A 20,224-nucleotide genomic window follows, 5' to 3' on the forward strand; every position below is an offset into this window, starting at 1 on the left:
TCTATTAATTGCTGTGAATCCTTGATAGGTTCTAATTGTGTTTTTAACTCATTAATTCTCGCCTCTAGTTTCATCATCTTCCTGTGTTTCCTTTTTAAAACTAAATCCTGTAATCTAAAACCAACCTCATTAAAAAATTCAAGCCATTCTTTCATAGAGTCTGGGTCGTCTAACCCATCCTGAGGAGTTACCTCCCACCGTAAACTTCTAACAATAATTTTTTCTTTCATATACTGTTCCAAAGTGCAGATGTCCCACCATGTTCTAACCTGTTTTTCTAAGGTGTTGCCTAAAGCCAACATTATTCCATTATAGTTAGCCTGGGTGGAAGTATGTTCGTTAATTGAAAAAATGCTGTTAATGTCTATGGTTCTATTCTTAAGGAAGTGTAGTACATCCATGGCTGCAAAGAAAAAACAATGTAAATGAACCAAGAAAAAGGTATATTTTTAAAGCCGGCCTATCATATACCTCTCTGCGCCAAACTGGGACCTTCACCTGTGTATATGTTCACAGTTCCACCAGGACTCCTATTGGGCCCCTTGCTAATAATACCTGTTTGTACATTAGATGTGTGTAATGTTATTAATCTCTTCTTATATAAAGCTTGCATTATTTGCATACTGGTGTGCATTTATATGCTAGTTGCAGTGGTTCTTATGCTCCCAATTACTTTGTTTAGATTACTGATTAATTTCCCAGGAAGGGAATTCCCTACCCCCCCCCCCATTTACAGAGGCCATATCCTGGATGGAGACACTGCCAACTGTATTATCAAATCCACTCTTCTACTTAGCAAAGGTTCTGGTTCTCTTACAGGTTTGGCGCAATATCCTGAATTCAAATAAGTAAAATTTGTCTCAAGAAACTGTGAGATGGCCCAAGGCCTAAAATATTAAATAGCAGAGTCCCACCACACCAATACAGTATCTCACAAAAGTGAGTACACCCCTCACATTTTTGTAAATATTTTATTATATCTTTTTATGTGATAACACTGAAGAAGTTACACTTTGCTAAAATGTAAAGTAGTGAGTGTACAGCTCCCCAGTGTTATGTGATTCCTTAGTGTTACAAGGTCTCAAGTGTAAATGGGGAGCAGGTGTGTTAAATTTGGTGTTATCACTCTCTCATACTGGTCACTGGAAGATCAACACCTCATGGCAAAGAACTCTGAGGATCTGAAAAAAAAAATTGGTGCTCTACATAAAGATGGCCTAGGCTATAAGAAGAGTGCCAAGACCCTGAAACAGCTGCAGCACAGTGGCCAAGACCATACAGCGGTTTAACAGAATGGTTCCACTCAGAACAGGCCAAAGAAGTTGAGTGCATATGCTCAACGTCATATCCAGAAGTTGTCTTTGGGAAATAGACATATGAGTGCTGCCAGCTTTGCCGCAGAGGTTGAAGGGGTGGGGAATCAGCCTGTCAGTGCTCAGACCATACACCACACACTGCATCAAATTGGTCTGCATGGCTGTCGTCCCAGAAGGAAGCCTCTTCTAAAGATGATGCACAAGAAAGCCCACAAACAGTTTGCTGAGGACAAGCAGACTAGGGACATGGATTACTGGAACCATGGCCTGTGCTCTGATGAGACCAAGATAAACTTATTTGGTTCAGATGGTGTCAAGCGTGTGTGGAGGCAACCAGGTGAGGAGTACAAAGACAAGTGTGTCTTGCCTACAGCCAAGCATGGTGGTGGGAGTGTCATGGTCTGGGGCTGCATGAGTGCTGCCGGCACAGGGGAGCTACAGTTCATTGAGGGAACCTTGAATGCCAACATTTACTGTGCCATACTGAAGCAGAACATCATCCACTCCCTTCAGAGACAGGGCCGCAGGGCAGTTTTCCAACATAATAACCCCAAACCCGCCTTCAAGACAACCAATGCCTTACAAAAAAAGCTGAGGATATTATTATTGGTTATCCTTGGTTACAGAGGCACAACCCCTCTTTTGATTGGCTCAGTGCTGAGGTTCTCTCCTGATCACCAAAATGCAATAATCCATGCTTCCAGATGGTAGCCAAGGTCCTGTGCACCTCTTCGCTCTCCTCCCTGCCGGAGGAGTACCGCGATTTTAGCGAAGTCTTTGAAAAAGGTCAAGCCGGTAGTTTGCCTCCACACCGGCCGTATGATTGCTCAATTGACTTTCAACCTGGTGCCATACCCCCACTTGGCTGGGTTTACCCTTTGTCGGTCTTGGAGGTTTCATCCACAATTCCTCGTCTCCTGCTGGTGTTGGTTTCTTCTTTGTGAAGAAGAATAGTGGTGAACTGAGATCTTGTATTGATTATAGGGGTCTCAATCATTTCACGATTAAGAATGCCTATCCGATTCCATTGATTATGGAGTTTGACCGCCTCAAGGGAGCAACGCTTGAATTGAGAGGGGCATACAATCTCGTGAGGATCAAGGAGGACGACGAGTGGAAAACTGTGTTTAATACCAGAACAGGCCATTATGAGTACCTCATAATGCCTTTTGGCCTTTGTAACGCCCTGGCAGTTTTCCAGGAATTTATTAACAATGTCCTCCGATTTGTTGCAGTTATGTGTGGTGGTTTAGCTCGACGATATCATATTTTCCAAGTCCCTGAAGAGCCACCACACAGATGTCTGTTGTGTGCTTCAGAAACTAAGAGAGAACAATCTCTATTGTAAACTGGAGAAATGCGAGTTCCATCGTGAACAGGTTAAATTCCTGGGTTATGTCATTTCCACTGCTGGTTTTTCAATGGGCCCAGAGAAACTTTCGGCAGTTCTACAGTGGCCGCGACGTGTTGGTTTATGTCCTCTGCAGTGTTTCCTGAGCTTTGCCAACTATTTTCAGAAGTTTATTTGTAACTTCTTGTCTCTTATCAAGCCCCTGACTGATATGACCAGAAAGGACGATAACCCACAGAGTTGGTCTCTGGAGTCCATTAAAGCTTTTGAGAGTCTTAAGGCTGCCTTTGTTTCTGCTCCTGTGTTGGCAAATCCTGATCCTACGTTACCTTTTATTATTATTATTATACAGGATTTATATAGCGCCAACAGTTTACGTAGTGCTTTACAACATTTAATCCTTGAGGTTCATGCTTCTGAGACCCTTCTGTCTCAACGTCCTACCTCTGAAAGTGCTATGCATTCTTGTGGCTAAATTGTCACCTGCGGAGGGCAATTATGAGATTGGTGATAGAGAGCTGTTGGCGATCATTTTACCAATGAAAGAATGGAGACATCTCCTCGAAGGCACCACTGTGTCGGTTCTCATTCTTACTGACCATAAGAATCTCACATTCTTGTCTGAGGCTACACACCTCTCTCCCAGAAGGGCATGATGGGCTCTTTTCTTGTCAAGTTTCAATTACATTGTCCCATTCTTACCCGGTACTAAGAATGTAAGGGCTGATGCTTTGTCAGGACAATTTTCCTCTACTTCCAAGTTGGAGTTGGTTTCTGGTTCCTGTGATTCCTCCTGATCGTATTCTGGCTATGGTTCACACCAGTCTCACTTCTCCCTTGGGTGACAAAATTCTTGCTGCTCAGGTCCATGCTCCTCCTGAGAAACCTTGTGACCGCTCCTTTGTCCCAGAGAGTCTCCATACTGCCGTGCTCCAGACTTACCATTCTCCCAAGGCTGCTGGCCACCCTGGGAAGAATCAACTCTATTGGGCCATTTCCCAACAAAAACTGCGTAGCTGCCTGTTCCATGTGTGTGCTCATAGTAAGACTCCCCGACACCTTCCAATGGGGCTCCTACAACCCATACCCAATGAAGAGAGGCCCTGTCTATGGATTTCATTGGGGAGTTGCCCAACTCCCAGGGCAACACAGTTATCCTTATGGTGGTTGACCGATTCTCGAAAATGTCTCATTGTATTCCACTTAAGAAGTTGCCCACTTCTAAGGAACTTGCTTCCATTTTTGCTCAGGAGATCTTTTGCTTACATGGGCTACCCAAAGTGATTAATTCGGACAGGGGTAGCCAGTTTGTGTCCTGGTTCTGGTGAGCCTTTTGTCCACAGTTGGGAATTCAGCTTGCTTTCTCCTCTGCATATAACCTGCAGTCTAATGGGGCTGCAGAATGAGCCAATCAATCATTGGAGCAATTCCTAAGTTGCTATATTTCTGACCATCATAACAACTGGTATGACCTATTACCTTGGGCAGAGTTTTCTCACAACAGTGCCTTGAATTCTGCCTCCCGATTGTCTCCATTTATGGCGAATTATGGTTTCCAACCTTCCATGTTGCCTGACTCGTTTGTTCCGCAGAGTATTCCTGCGTTAGAGGGGTGTTGTGTGCCTCCAGCACAGTACAATATACACTTGTATCTACCCTTTATTGCTGGTGTTCTCTAATACAGCCATCTGCAGGAGTTAGTGGGTTTTGTGTGCCTCCAGCACAGCACAATATACACCTGTATCTATCTTTTATTTCTGGAGTTCTCTAATACAGCCATCTGCAGGAGTTAGTGGGTGTTGTGTGCCTCCAGCGCAGTATACACCTGTATCTACCCTTTATTGCTGTTGTTCTCTAATACAGCCATCTGCAGAAGTTAGTGGGTGTTGTGTGCCTCCAGCGCAGTATAAACCTGTATATAACCTTTATTGCTGTTGTTCTCGAATACAGCCATCTGCAGGAGTTAGTGGGTGTTGTGTGCCTCCAGCGCAGTATACACCTGTATCTACTCTTTATTGCTGGTGTTCTCTAATACAGCCATCTGCAGGAGTTAATGGGTGTTGTGTGCCTCCAGCACAGCACAATATACACCTGTATCTACCCTTTATTGCTGTTCTCTAATAGAGCCATCTGCCGGGTGCCCAAGTTGGATCACCCAAGCGGCAAATGCACACTCTTACAGACCAAATCATCATGCAGACACCTGCACTGTTGTCCTAACTCTCAGATTCTCCCCTGAATAACTGAACAACAAGACAGATCAATGAGCTATGGTACCGAGTAGTACCTATTATAAGGTTGACTCGATATAACGCATTTTACCATGCCTGACATCTGCCCACCATCTGGATCCTATACTGTGTGCACATGAGAACCTAGGTGTTGACTAGATGTTTAGCAGATACTGTATGTTTTTCCTTGGGTTTTCTTTATTCCCTCATAACAACCATTGTTTATTGTTCACTTATTATCTGATATCAAAATGACTGTATGATGATTCTGTAATCTTGCTATGTTGAACTTTTCTTCAATAAAATTTATTTTGGAAAAAAAAAAAAGAGCCATCTGCAGGAGTTAGTGGGTGCTTTGTGCCTCCAGCACAGCACAATATACACCTGCATCTACCCTCTATTGCTAGAGTTCTATAATACAGCCATCTGCAGAAGTCAGTGGGTGTTGTGTGCCTCCAGCACAGTATACACCTGTATCTACCCATTATTGCTGTTGTTCTCTAATACAGCCATCTGCAGGAGTTAGTGGATGTTGTGTGCCTCCAGCACAGCACAGTATACACCTGTATCTACCCTTTATTGCTGGTGTTCTATAATAAAGGCATCTTCAGGAGTTAATGCGTGTTGTGTGCCTCCAGCACAGCACAGTACACAACTGTATCTATCCTTTATTGCTGGTGTTCTATAATACAGCGATCTGCAGGAGTTAGTGGGTGTTACACTACCCAATTGCTGGTTTTCCCATCTCCCTGCAGGCCATTACTATGTCTGGAATGCCAACAAGGAGAGGCAGACAGTCACAAGCCAATAAAAGAGGTTAGAGACAACAGTGCTGGTCGTTGACGTGGTGCATCGTCATCAGCACGTGGCCATGGGACACGCTTGTCCTCATTTTCGGCAGCTGGACATGTTGAGCCACATCATGCCGAAGACTTGGTAGAGTGGATGACCAAGCCCTCTTCATCCTCCTCATTCTCTCTCACCCAGGCTCAGGGTACTAGCAAAGCAGTTGCCAACGCATCCTCTTCCCTCGTCTCAATGTCATCATCAGTCACTCCTTCCCTAGACCCACCATGTCCTCCTGAGGAGTCCCCCGAACTGTTTGAGCACAGTGTTGGGTACATGCTCCAGGAGGATGCCCAGTGTTTTGAAGGCTCTGATGATGATACTCAGCTAGAGGAAGGCAGTAGCGTGAGTGCAGAGAGAGGGGATGCTCAAGAAGGACAGTAATCTGGCAGTCATGTTCCACCAGCTGCAGCATACTGCCAGGTTTGCTCCAATGATGAAGAGGGAGGGGATGATGATAGGAGAGAGGAGGAAGAGGAGGCACATCTCCAACGAGACAGGATGCCCTCCGGGGGCCAGCTTAGGGGCAGCATACTGACTGAATCACACCACACTGCCTCTGCGCATTATTCCAAAAGTTCTTTGGTGTGGGCCTTTTTTGAGATGAGTGCATCAGATCGCACCGCTGCTATTTGCAACATATGTCTCAAGCATATCTCGCGTGGCCAAAACATTAGCTGTTTGGGCACCACATGCTTGACCAGACATATGTTGACCTGCCATGTAGCTTGTTGGCAAGCGTACCTTAAAGACCCACACCAAAGAAGAAAGCGGACCTCTCCTTGCTCCTGATCAGCTGGGATCTCCAACCCCACTAGATCTTCAGTCCTCCCTGAAACCTGCACTGAGAGGAATGAAGGTGTAGAATTAGGTGTGTCACAGCCAAGTGCTTGTGGGCACTCTGCTAGCAGTACACCCACGTTCGATTGTAGCAGACAAATTTCCCTGCCCCAGCTGCTGGACCGTCGAAAGAAGTTCACTCCCAGCCATCCACATGACCAGTGGTTGAATGCTAGCTTGGTTAAATTGCTAGAACCTCAACTGCTGCCTTTTCAGTTGGTAGACTCGGCCCCTTCCGTGAGTTTGTGCAATGTGCGGTTCCTCAGTGGCAGGTCCCTAAATGCTACTTTTTCTCACGGAAGGCGATTCCGGCTCTCTACCGACATGTGGAAGGCAATGTCCTTGCCTCGCTGGACAGGGCGGCAAGCGGTAAGGTGCATATTACCGCTGACTCATAGTCCAGCAGGCATGGACAGGGATGTTACCTGTCTTTCATGGCCCATTGGGTCACTCTTCTGGCAGCCGGGGAGGGTGCAGGACAAGGTGCAGTAGTGTTGGAGGTTGTTCCGCCACCACGCCTCCAAAATGCTACTACTAGTTGTGACACACCTCTCTCCTCCACCCCCTCCTCTTCTTCTTCCTCCATGGTCTCTTCCAGTGCTCTGTCCTCGGAACCAGTGGTGCTCTGTAGGCATTCAAGGGGCTACGCAAGTACGCAGGCAAAAAGATGCCTTGCCGTGCTTGCGCTGGTTTGTTTGAGGGACAGGAGCCACACTGGGGCAGATATTTTGTCAGCTCTGCAGGGGCAGGCCGAGTGGTGGTTGCACTGTCCTGTCACCATTTGAGGAGGCCACAAGGATGGTGAGCAGTGACAGTGCATGCATCAGTGACACTGTACCTCTTGTCCACCCGTTGGAGCATACACTGCATGGAATAATGGACAGGGCACTTGAGGCCGAACAGAGGCAGGAAGAGGAGGACTTCCTTCCCTCTCAAGGCCCCCTTTATCCAGAGAGTGTTCCTGCTGTCCCACCCATCACACAGGAAGAGGAGGAGGAGGAGGAGGAGGATTTTGTCAGCATGGAGGTGGAGCCTGGCACTCAGCATCAGCAGCAGCAGTCTTGTAGGGATGATTTACAGTCCCAAGAAACCCGTGGACTTCTACGTGGCTGGGAGAATGAATGAATGAATGAATGAAATACTTATATAGCGCACAATGCGAACTGAATCGCCTCTAGGGAGAAGGTTACAATACAATTTCTGATTCAATGCTTTGCAGCGGGGCTCATTCCTGCACTCCAAATAGAGTATATGGGAGAGGTTGCAGTGTCGTCGCACCAGCACCAGTGCCTAAGGCCCAATTTTTCGGCCCCTGTTTAACAGGGGCGTGTAATTACAATTTCTGATTCAATGCTTTGCAGCGGGGCTCATTCCTGCACTCCAAATAGAGTATATGGGAGAGGTTGCAGTGTCGTCGCACCAGCACCAGCGCCTAAGGCCCAATTTTTCGGCCCCTGTTTAACAGGGGCGTGTAATTACAATTTTTGATGCAATGCTTTGCAGCAGGGCTCATTCCTGCACTCCAAATAGCGTATATGGGAGAGGTTGCAGTGTCGTGGCACCAGCACCAGTGCCTAAGGCCCAATTTTCAGCCCCTGTTTAACAGGGACGTGTATTTACAATTTTTGATGCAATATTTTGCAGGAGGGTTCGTTGGTGCGCTGAACTACAATATTTGTGAAAGGTTGCAGTGTCGTGGCACCAGCACCAGTGCCTAAGGCCCAATTTTTCAGCCCCTGTTTAACAGGGGCGTGTAATTACAATTTTTGATGCAATGCTTTGAAGCAGGGCTCATTCCTGCACTCCAAATAGAGTATACGGGAGAGGTTGCAGTGTCGTGGCACCAGCACCAGTGCCTAAGGCCCAATTTTTCAGCCCCTGTTCAACAGGGGCATGTAATTACAATTTCTGATGCAATGCTTTGCAGCAGGGCTCATTCCTGCACTCCAAATAGAGTATATGGGAGAGGTTGCAGTGTCGTGGCATCAGCACCAGTGCCTATGGGCCAATTTTTCAGCCCCTGTTTAACAGGGGCATGTAATTACAATTTTTGATGCAATGCTTTGCAGCAGGGCTCATTTCTGCACTCCACATAGAGTATATGGGAGAGGTTGCAGTGTCGTGGCACCAGCACCAGTGCCTAAGGCCCAATTTTTCAGCCCCTGTTTAACAGGGGCATGTAATTAATTACAATTTCTGATGCAATGCTTTGCAGCAGGGCTCATTCCTGCACTCCAAATAGAGTATATGGGAGAGGTTGCAGTGTCGTGGCATCAGCACCAGTGCCTATGGCCCAATTTTTCAGCCCTTGTTTAACAGGGGCGTGTAATTACAATTTTTGATGCAATGCATTGCAGCAGGGCTCCTTCCTGCACTCCAAATAGAGTATATGGGAGAGGTTACATAGTTACATAGTTAGTCAGGTTGAAAAAAGACACATGTCCATCAAGTTCAACCACAAAAAAAAATTAAATTAATAATAATATCATACAATCCCATATACCCAATTCTATACCCACAGTTGATCCAGAGGAAGGCAAAAAACCCCAGCAGAGCATGATCCAATTTGCTAAAGCAGGGGAAAAAATTCCTTCCTGATCCCCCGAGAGGCAATCGGATTTTCCCCGGATCAACTTTACCTATAAATGTTAGTACCCAGTTATATTATGTACACTTAGGAAATAATCCAGGCCCTTCTTAAAGCAATCCACTGAGCTGGCCAGAACCACCTCAGCAGGGAGTCTATTCCACGTTTTCACAGCTCTTACTGTGAAGAAACCTTTCCGTATTTGGAGATGAAATCTCTTTTCCTCTAGACGTAAAGAGCCCCCTTGTCCTCTTTGTTGACTGTAAAGTGAATAACTCAACACCAAGTTCACTATATGGACCCCTTATATATTTGTACATGTTGATCATATCCCCCCTTAATCTCCTCTTATCAAGAGAGAATAAATTCAGTTCCTCTAATCTTTCCTCATAGCTGAGTTCCTCCATGCCTCTTATCAGTTTGGTTGCCCTTCTCTGCACTTTCTCCAGTTCCCCGATATCCTTTTTGAGAACTGGTGCCCAAAACTGAACAGCATATTCCAGATGAGGTCTTACTAATGATTTGCACAGGGGCAAAATGATATCTCTCTCTCTGGAGTCCATACCTCTCTTAATACAGGAAAGGACTTTGCTCGCTTTGGAAACTGCAGCTTGGCATTGCATGCTATTATTGAGCTTATGATCTACCAAAACCCCCAGATCCTTCTCTACTATGGATTCCCCCAGTTGTACTCCCCCTAGCATGTATGATGCATGCATATTCTTAGCCCCCAAGTGCATAACTTTACATTTATCAACATTAAACCTCATCTGCCACATAGTCGCCCAATTAGACAGAGCATTGAGGTCAGCTTGTAAATTGGAGACATCCTGTAAGGAGGTTATTCCACTGCATAACTTGGTGTCATCTGCAAAGACAGAAATGTTACTTTTGATCCCAGACCCAATATCATTTATAAAGATATTAAAAAGTAAGGGTCCTAACACTGAACCTTGGGGTACACCACTGATAACCTTAGACCATTCAGAGTTACAATCATTAACCACTACTCTCTGAATTCTGTCTTTTAGCCAGTTTTCTATCCATTTACAAATTCATAAGGTTGCAGTGTCGTGGCACCAGCACCAGTGCCTAAGGCCCAATTTTTCAGCCCCTGTTTAACAGGGGCGTGTAATTACAATTTTTGATGCAATGCTTTGCAGCAGGGCTCATTCCTGTACTCCAAATAGAGTATATGGGAGAGGTTGCAGTGTCGTGGCACCAGCACCAGTGCCTAAGGCCCAATTTTTCAGCCCCTGTTTAACAGGGGCGTGTAATTACAATTTGTGATGCAATATTTTGCAGGAGGGTTCGTTGGGGCGCTGAACTACAATATTTGTGAGTGGTTGCAGTGTCCTGGCACCAGCACCAATGCCTAAGGCCCAATTTTTCAGCCCCTGTTCAACAATGGCATGTAATTACAATTCTTGATATAATCGTTCACAGCAGGGCGCTCTAGCACCAACCAAGAGTCACTTTGAGGGCTTACAGTGTTGTGGCAACACCAACACCTTGTTCTGCCATTTCTGCAGAGCCTTTTAGGACAGGCCCCTAATTTCAAACATCCAACTTACAAACGTCTCCTACTTGCAAATGGAAGGAGACAACAGGAAGTGAGATGAAAAAAGACGGACGGCAAAAAAAATTATACAGGGGTGATAACCCTTCCCATGTTTTCCAAAAAGCTTAAAAATAGATTTTTTGACTGGAATTACACTTTCAAAATGTACCAGTTCAAAATTACAAACAGATTCTACTTAACACAACAAACCTACACAGTCCCTGTCTTGTTTGCACCGCCTGTATACTGCTGTTCTGAGCATATAGGGCCTGGGGGCCCCACGCCTTTCCTTTTTTTAAATTTGGGTACGGGGTTCTCCTTAATATCCATACAAGACCCAAAGGGGCTGGTAATTGGCAAGGGGGGGCTACCCATACCATTTTTCTCAATGATTTTCATCCATATTGCTGGAACCAGATATTGCATTAAAACCGCAAGCAGTTTTAAATGATTTTTTTTCCGTTAAATGTCATTTTGTGCAGGGACTGTTTTAAACACGGGAAACACATGCCACTGGCCCAGGGAGGCAATAGGTCCTGCAGGCCTTATTGTGTTAATTATTTTATCCAATGTTCTTTTGGTGAACTTTGGAATTTGATTGTTATTTTAATATGAGTTACCGATGTTATTAATACGTTGTAATATTGAATTTTTTATATCAATGTTATATCTATGTACCTGCATTTTATGTATGTATTACTGTCATAATCAATTAAATTCCTATACATTCACCAATCAACTCTATTGCTACCTTGTACTTCATATAAAGTCCCGCCCCCCTTGTTCTTCTCCTGAACTGGTGCTGTGATCAAGGCCCTCGTGCCAAAACATGTTAGCTGTTTTATTGTTCCTGTACTGTACATGTATGCAGCAATAAAGGCTTTCTATTTGGATTACTGGAGTTTCCGGCTACATTTCCTTTGAAACATCACCTGGACTGAATATTTCTTACCCACTGATTGGGAAGACTGCAAAAGCTGATAGGTAATATGTATGGAATTCAGATAATTTCAAGATAAAAAGAGAATTCACTGGGACTCAATAGAATAAAGAGAGGAAAAGGCTGGCGGTGAAAAGTGGTTAAAGACACTCTTTAGGCCAAATTTACAATAGGCAGCACAGGTAGGAATTTTAGGAAGTAAGATAACACATAGCATATGCACATAACACAACACTGTCAAATTGGCCAGCAGAACAACAATTTTAAACATTATTTAAGACCAAGTTTTCTAGCGATAAAGAGCAAAAGTAGGACACCGCATTGGATACATAGGTATGAAATTGGCCAGTAGCAGGACATTTTAAATTGGGGATAAAATGCTTAACTGGTGTGTACCTTTTACTTTATGGAGGGTGCACTGAATGTGAGTGATATAATGTGAGATGTTTTAGGTGCACGCTGTTCTTGGTGCTCTGCACACTGCATACTTGGTTTTGTTTTTCTTTTAAATCACAGAGGAGCATACTAAGAACAAAGGGTAACTTCAAGAACAGTAGGTCAGGAACGAGTAAATGCTACGTGTTGAGCACCCAAAATATAAAAAAGGCCCTTTAGTCATAAATTAAAAATCAAATACTGCCCAAAACAAACAATACTCCAGAAATAACAGGTCTAAAACAAAAGCTCAGAGAAGTTGCATCAGAACAAACGTTGCCTAACCTAAGAAGAGGTCTTGTCATCTTACAATAAAAAAACAATATGCCCCAAAAATAAATGAAAACCCAAACATAATACCCCTGAATCAAAAACAATTTAACATAATCTTAAGGCCTTATCAACGTACAATAAATGACAAGATACCTCTAAAAATAATTCTGTTCCTATGTGCTTATTGCCAGAAGATCTAGTAATGAGAAATAAAGTACAGTAACCCCCAATGACACATAACCAACTGTTCCCTGGTTGCTAAATACATTTCATAATAAAAATTATTACTTTTGCTGTTCTGGATGACATATATAGAACAGTAAAACATTTGAGACCTAAACCCTAAGGCGTGGTACGTACACTCAGGAACACTGTCTATATTAAAAGAAATACACCTAAAAGCAACAAATCACAACCAAGGATTTTAGTGCATTCTCAGTCAAGGTGTGTTAATGTAAATGTTTGAAATGATCAGTGTGCTTTATATTTTATAGCTGATTTTTCTAACAAACTATTTTGCATTTTAACACTTTTTTCTGCAGCTTACCAATTGTATAAATATTATTCTGTATATTCTTGACTTTACAATTAACTGATCAAAAATGTAAAAGTACAACATTATTTCTGGTCCCATTGTATTGGGCAGCTATAATGCAAGACAAATAAAATGTCTTGTAGCTCATTTTTTAAATGTTAAATCAATTAACATTAATGTAAAGTGTACAGAAACATCCCATGTACTCATGAATAGTGTACACTCTGCAGCTGCATATTTTTTTTAATCATCAGAAATCTTATCATTGTGATACAACACAGATACTGTAACTCTAGACAAAGTTCACAATTAAGGCCAGCCATAGATGGTTTCAGCAAGGATTGGCCGAGATTCTAACCGTTTATGGGCAGGCCGATTGTACCCAAGTCGATCCTTTAATTATTTATTTTTTTCTTCTTTATTTCAAAGGCAATTTTTTTCATTTTGAACATGTGACCAGCAGCAGAGGACTAAAAGCTCATCCCGCCACTGTTTAATTATAGACAGGCTTAGAAAGAGCTGGGTCATGTGACAGTATATATTGATTAGGAAAAAAGATACTTACATTTTTTTTTGTATTAAAATATTTATAGTGCCATCATCCATATACAGAAAGAAAAGGGATAATGTCAATTAAATTAAATAAGTGTGTGTTTTGTATCACTTTAAATACATGAAATGTAATTGCTAATACCTGTAAAGTAAAAAAAAGAGCCTTGGATGCCGTCTAAACAAAATGAAAGTAGTGTCAATCATCTTTGACTCCGCCTACACTCGGGTAATGCATAAAAAAAATTTGATGTTCAATGAAGGTTTATAGGGAGCTATAAAACATTTATAATTTCATTTCAATTGCTCTTCTGGACCCGTTCTATTTTAGTCTTGTGACTGACACAGTACAAATCAGGGCTGTGCAGACAAAGACTCACACCATAGAGAGCATACAGAGGAGTGATAGACGCCCTCCCAATGATCTTTCCCTGCAGATATCAAAGAACAGAGAAAGATCATGTGGCCGCCCAACAATGCTGCAAGAATAAGGTGCTTTGAGGATTTACCAGGGCCAAAGGTACTGGCAAGGGTATGCCTTGGTGTTTGCTGTAACTGAGGAAGAATGAAGACTCCTGGTATATTGGTGGTTGTTATGGAAGAATATTGACCCAGTTGTCCTGATTTGCCAAAACAAAGGCTTGCAAACACTGCTCTGTAGACTGGTTCTCCTAGTTGGACTACAGATAATAGTCAGAGAAGAACTGTAGGGAGGTATTCAGGGATTTGCAGAGGACCCTCTGAGACCCCTCTAGAATCGTAAGATAAATTGGACTCCACAGCCAGACACTATGGAGTCTGAAGAACTCCTGAATAAAGATCAACACCAAGGAAATGGGGTACAGGCCTCAGGTGGGGTGACACAGCAATTATGAAGAGGCAAATTATTATTTTTTTCATTTTAGTAAAAGTAGTGCAGGAATAGCTGCAGAGCTATCTGCCTTTCTACAACACAGGCAGAAAAGCAGGCAGCAGCAAATAATGGAGATAAATGCTATGGCCAGTGTAAAGGGCAGGCAGCAGAAAAAGTTAAACCTAGATTGCTATGGCCATGGCTGCCAACTATTCCCTATAAGGACCTTCCAAAAACAAAATGACACATAAAAGGAGAGTTATGGATTCTGCCCCATGGAGGCAGTAGTTGGCAAATGCTAATGTGACCTCTTCTTAATTCTCATTCACTTCCTCCACCTTTTCTTCTCTCTACTACCTTACAGAGAAATGATTCTATGCTTAAATATTTTACTTAAGATTCTTTAATTAACTTTTTTATCAACATTTCCTGTTTTATAGTAGGACATTAGAAGCAGTGCATCCAGATCAGTGCAATCTCTGTAACCTTGGGTGCCTTACCCAAACCCCACGCTGTGAGGACAGTCTGTAATGTTGCATTGGGCATTGGATCCTGTTTGAGCACTAATCTGAGTAGTAGTTAGCAGCAGGGTGCAATACAGGTATAGGGCTGCAATCCATTCTTATGGAGCCCGGATACTGAAGACCCCCCCAGGGGTATGCCTAAATAGGGACCAGAATCACTCTGTCTGCACTGTAGCCCCACAGCAAGTATGAGCCACAATATTTCCACTACTTGTCTAACATTTATTATATGTATCCTTATTACTATTAATTTTTGTTAAAATTATCAGGAAACAAGTAATGTGTTTGAAATGTATTCACTTGTGCAGTGTAAAAAGTTTCAATTTTATCACCAGATGCAAGCAAATCCCTCTGTCAAAAGCTTGACAAACACTCAAACTACTTAGAGTAAAGATACTTCCCCCTGAACCAGAGCAGGACCCTATTTTAACCCCAATCTAAGCATCTTGTTCTAGCTCTGTCCCAGTGCAACTATGTCAGACTTTCGCAGACAACTAACACATTTAATACAGCCATTAGCGTCCATGGCTCAAAAGCAAACAGCTCCTTCTCCACTCCTGTGCTAGAAGATGCAGATATTAAGAGGAATGAAAAGGACTGGGACATGGTATTAGCGAAGGCCATGAAGATTTGTCAACCCCAGGCTCCTGTACACCTGATGTGATGACTTCACGCAATATGCTTGCCAATGGTAATATGTTGCTGTTTACAAAAGCCTCTGCATTTCCCACTTCATTCTCCTCCACCTCGCCATGCTCCTTTAGGTACCAAGAGACCTGCTAAATCTAAAAAGACAATGAACAAAGAGAATGGGCAAAGAATGGAAAAATAATTTCACCACATCGAGAATCATTGCCAAGCTCTATCCAGTAGAAGCAGTTCACAATAAAGTGGACTTTTCTGGTAATAGATTTCTCAGTTTTTAACAAACATTTTACTGTACCTAAAGAAGATATTGATTAAAGATTTTGTTGACAGAAAATCTGAGATGCTCTTAAAGTTTCTCTTAACCTTGCAGGCTCAGCTTTGCAACCAGCATTCTTTGCCATTTGTTAAACTGCAGCTAATTGGGCTAAATCAATGAATGTTCTGGCTTAACATTTACAAACACTACCATCCACCTTATTCTTTTGCATTGATTCCCTAAAACAAGTCATGAAACAAATCATGAAATGGCTCTCATTTCTTTCCATATGCACACATTTTTATGGCTCATAAAATGGTCAGCTGAAGCTGCTGGCAAAAGTTGCTTTACACATATGCCCCTTGAGGGAAGATGTCTCTTTGGTAAGACATTTGACAAATTCATCAAGGGTGTCACAGGAGGAAAAGTCCATATTCCCATAATGGAAGACATCAGGGCTTCTACATCCTCAAAAAGAAGACAAAATTTTGAATATTCAGAAAATTCATACATAAGATTTGGAAAACAAATAGGTCCAAATCTACCCCAAAGCCATCTTCACAATGAAGAAACATCCTCACTCCTTGGCCTAAAGTACTCTAAGGCCACATGCACACTGCTGATGCTAAACTGACATTTAGGAGCAGTTGGGCATTTTTTTCAACTGCTCCTGAACTCTCCTCTGTTATCTTATCAGTACATGTAAACAGGTTAGTTTATCGTCGTTTCTAGGGAGTTGCGTTTAGAGGCTTTTTTTGGAACCCAAAAAAATTCATTCAGGAGCTGCGTTTAGAGGCATTTCAAACGCCAAATGCAGCTAAACGCATCGCGCGCATTTCGTTTACAGGCTTTTTTCATTTTTAGCTATTTTCAAATGCTTCTAGATGCAAACACGGCTAAACACCACTAAACGCAGTATGTAAATGCGGCTGAATAGACGTTTTTAGATGCCAGTTTGTAGCTGTCAAGTTAATAGCCTTTTCGTGTGAGTCTTTTTCCAGGAACAAGAGGGGGAAGGACAAGTGGCATCAAAAATTAGGCAAACGATTGTATAACTATAGTTTTCCCACCTTTCCCCAGAGTGAAACTATGAAACTTAAAGCAGCACTCACCAGCAGTTACCCCCACCACCTCCAGTAACAAACTTCACAAGGTTTTTGCTGAAGTGTAGAAAAAAATTCTAGCTTGGTGTTTTAACTGCTTTTATATCAGCTGCAGAAAATAGTTCCACTTTCTCAAGTTCATGGCTTGGACAAGTCCCACATTAACATTTTCCCACCTGACAAGACATTTTTTTTTAATTATTATTATTAATAGAATACGTTTTTGTTTATATTTTTCCTTGTAAGGCTGTCCCTGTCCTGGTCAAACAAACAAGAGTAGGGATGTCAAGGCTATAATTAAAAAGACAAGCACTCCTATTCTGGAACTAACAGATGTCAAAGATATACCTCTGTATGGAAGTGTCCCAATAGGAGCTATTTGCATGCCCTCCTACACATGTCATGTAAGAGAAGACCTTCAGAGGATAAGAATTTGTGACTGAGAAGCTGACTTGTAATAAAACAAATCAGATCTGGACCACAGAGGACTAACACACTACCTCTGCAGATGTTACTGATAGACACTTGTTATATATACATTTAACCAAGAAAGGGCAGAACACCTTTTGTGTATATGGGGGCTGCAGTGCATCTGGGAAGAGGGTGGGCATGTATTTTGGGTGCGCAGTGTTTTTTATTTCCTTTTTTGCAGTGCTGCAAAAAGGCAGCTCTTGAATAGACTATCAGCAACAACAGCCTGTGCACCCAAAACACCACCCTCATAATAATAAACCTCACCCATATAACCAATCTATCCAAACAATCCAAATAATAGCTTTTGTATAATTAGCCCAATTTATTATTTTAATGAGCATGTGTCTGCTGGCTCAGAAGTGCCAATAGGTGTGTGTGGGGGGGAGGGGGGGGGTGTTGGTTAAGCCAGCCCATTACTATAAAAGTAACAATGTGCTCAAGCTGTGAAAGAATTGGAAGTGCTGTTGATAGAGTGCAGATCAATGTCAGGCTTGTAGACACTGGCAGGTCTCTCAAAGTTGATGCAAAGCGTTACTAAACCCACGTTCACACTGAGGGCCAGTTTGAAATTGTGCGAGTTCAACTGAACTCGCACAATTTCAACCAGGCATTTCAGTCTGACTTCAGGAGCGATTTGACAGACTTCTGTGGGGGGTCTATTTAAATCGCCCCTGAAGTCACCAAAAGTAGTGCAGGAACTACTTTTGGGAATGGGTGCAGAGCCGCAAAGTCGGCTTTGTACTGATTCTAACTGTGCCATTGCCGTCAATAGGCAGCGATTAGACATGTCAAATTGCATATCAAAACGAGCCAATGTGAACATGGGCTGAATGTCATGCAGCAAAATGCTGTGTATCTTGCAGAAATGGGGGGCTGGGAGGGTTTGATAGCTAGCTCTTCAATTGTTAATGCCTTAGCAACTTTTTTCCTATAATTAAAGTGGTTGTATACTCCATTTTTTAACTTTTACCTACAGGAAAGCCTATAATAAGGCTTACCTGTAGGTAAAAAAAATATCTCCTAAACCTATACGGTTTAGGAGATATTACCCGTGGTATGCGCCACTGAATGCAGCGGCGCATGCGCACAAGGGGATTCTCGGCCTGAAAATCCGACAGTGGCCGGCCGGAATGAAATCTCCCGCGCGCATGGGCGGGAGTGACGATATCGCGGCTCCGGCCACTCACAGCGCCGGAGCCGCGATACCCGGAAGAAACGCAGAGGGAGCATGTCAGCTCCCTCGGCGTGGATCGGGCCAGATGTCGGGGCCTCGTTCTAAGGTAAGTATTTCATAATGAGCTAGTATGCGGTGCATACTAGCTCATTATGCCTTTTGCTTTGCAAGTTTAAAAAAAAAAAAAAATGTGCGGGTTTACTACCGCTTTAAAATCTTTTATGATTATGAGGGTGTGAGGTGTTCCATTATTATTATTAGTATGATAGTGGGAGGTGTTTTGAGTGCAGTGAAAAGAGTGACAGAGAAATTATCACATTAATGTGCTGCTTTCCCTTTACTGTCCGGTCACAGGCTGGGGGAGGGATAAGACCTATTTAATATTTTTTTTTTAGCTGCAGTGGAGAACTATTATATTTCCTTCAAGGAAAAATCTTTGCTGTGTGGCAAAGCTGTGTAAACCTTAGAATTGGATGGATAGAAATACAAATCCTTTGGAAGGTAAAACAAATCACATATACAGTGGGTATAATATTTATATACAGGTACTCCTCACTTAACGACCGTGTTCCATTCCAGCAACCAGGTCGTTTAACAAATGGGTCATTAAATGAGATGCCACAAGTAATCAAATTTTAAGCATTCCTAACTACCGTACTGTACTGTATTCTGAAAAATAGGTCTAAACACAACTCCAATGCAATAACTTTGTTTTAATTTGCAGAAGTACAGAACACAAAATATAAAAAACAAAAATACTGTACTGTACAGGATACAATGATGTACAGTGCCCAAAAAGTAAACATATACAGTAGACATTTAGAGTAACATTTTAGTCTTCAAATCCTTCAAAGGGTGATAGTGCTTCAGGGTCATCCGTGCCATCATTAAAATTGAAATTGAATTTTCCAGCAGGGTCATCAGTGTCATTATTGGAGTTACCAGCAGGGTCATCAGTGTCATTATTGGAGTTACCAGCAGGGTCATCAGTGTCATCATTGGAGTTACCAGCAGGGCCATCAGTGTCATCATTGGCGTTACCAGCAGGGTCAGCTTTGTCATCATTGGAGTTGCCAGCAGGGTTAACAGTGTCAACATTGGAGTTACCATCAGGGCCATCAGGAGGTGTAGATGAGGGAGAAGACAACAAGGAAATGATAAAACTGGTAGGGGTAGCTCGCAAGAAAAACTCTGTTAAGGTGCTCTGCTTTGTAATTTTCTTTTTTTTGTCATAAATTTCGCAATAACATTGCATAAGTTCCTTCATGTGCCATTCCATTTTGGAGAACCTTTCAACATTTGGGTACACTCTAATTGTAAAAAAGCTGCATTAAAGCCAGCTAACCACCAATTGTGATCTTCTTTTGTACTTCTTTCATTGTTTCCTAATTCTTTTCCTCTTCCTATTGTATGTGCTGCTGTGCTTCCAACTCTATTAAATCTTCATTACTTAGCTCTCCCTAAACAAATTCTACTAATTCTTTCATATCGGTCACTTCAACGTCTAAGTCAAGCATGTTAGCAAGTTGCACACTTTTTGATTTATAACTTCAACATCTGTTTCATCAAACTCTTCGCTATTGTTCACAAAACACTTTAAGCATTTTTTCCCTATATCCTGCATACACTTTTCTGTTGCTCTTTCCCAAGCTGATGCAATGTTTTTTTCTGCAGTGTAAAATGTTTTAACGTTTTCCAAAAATCACGAATGGTAACTTCATCATTTTC

This window comes from Lithobates pipiens, unplaced genomic scaffold (genome assembly GCF_037356315.1).
Source record: "Lithobates pipiens isolate NorthernLeopardFrog02 unplaced genomic scaffold, aLitPip1_a1.2 Scaffold_22, whole genome shotgun sequence".
NCBI lineage: Eukaryota > Metazoa > Chordata > Amphibia > Anura > Ranidae > Lithobates > Lithobates pipiens.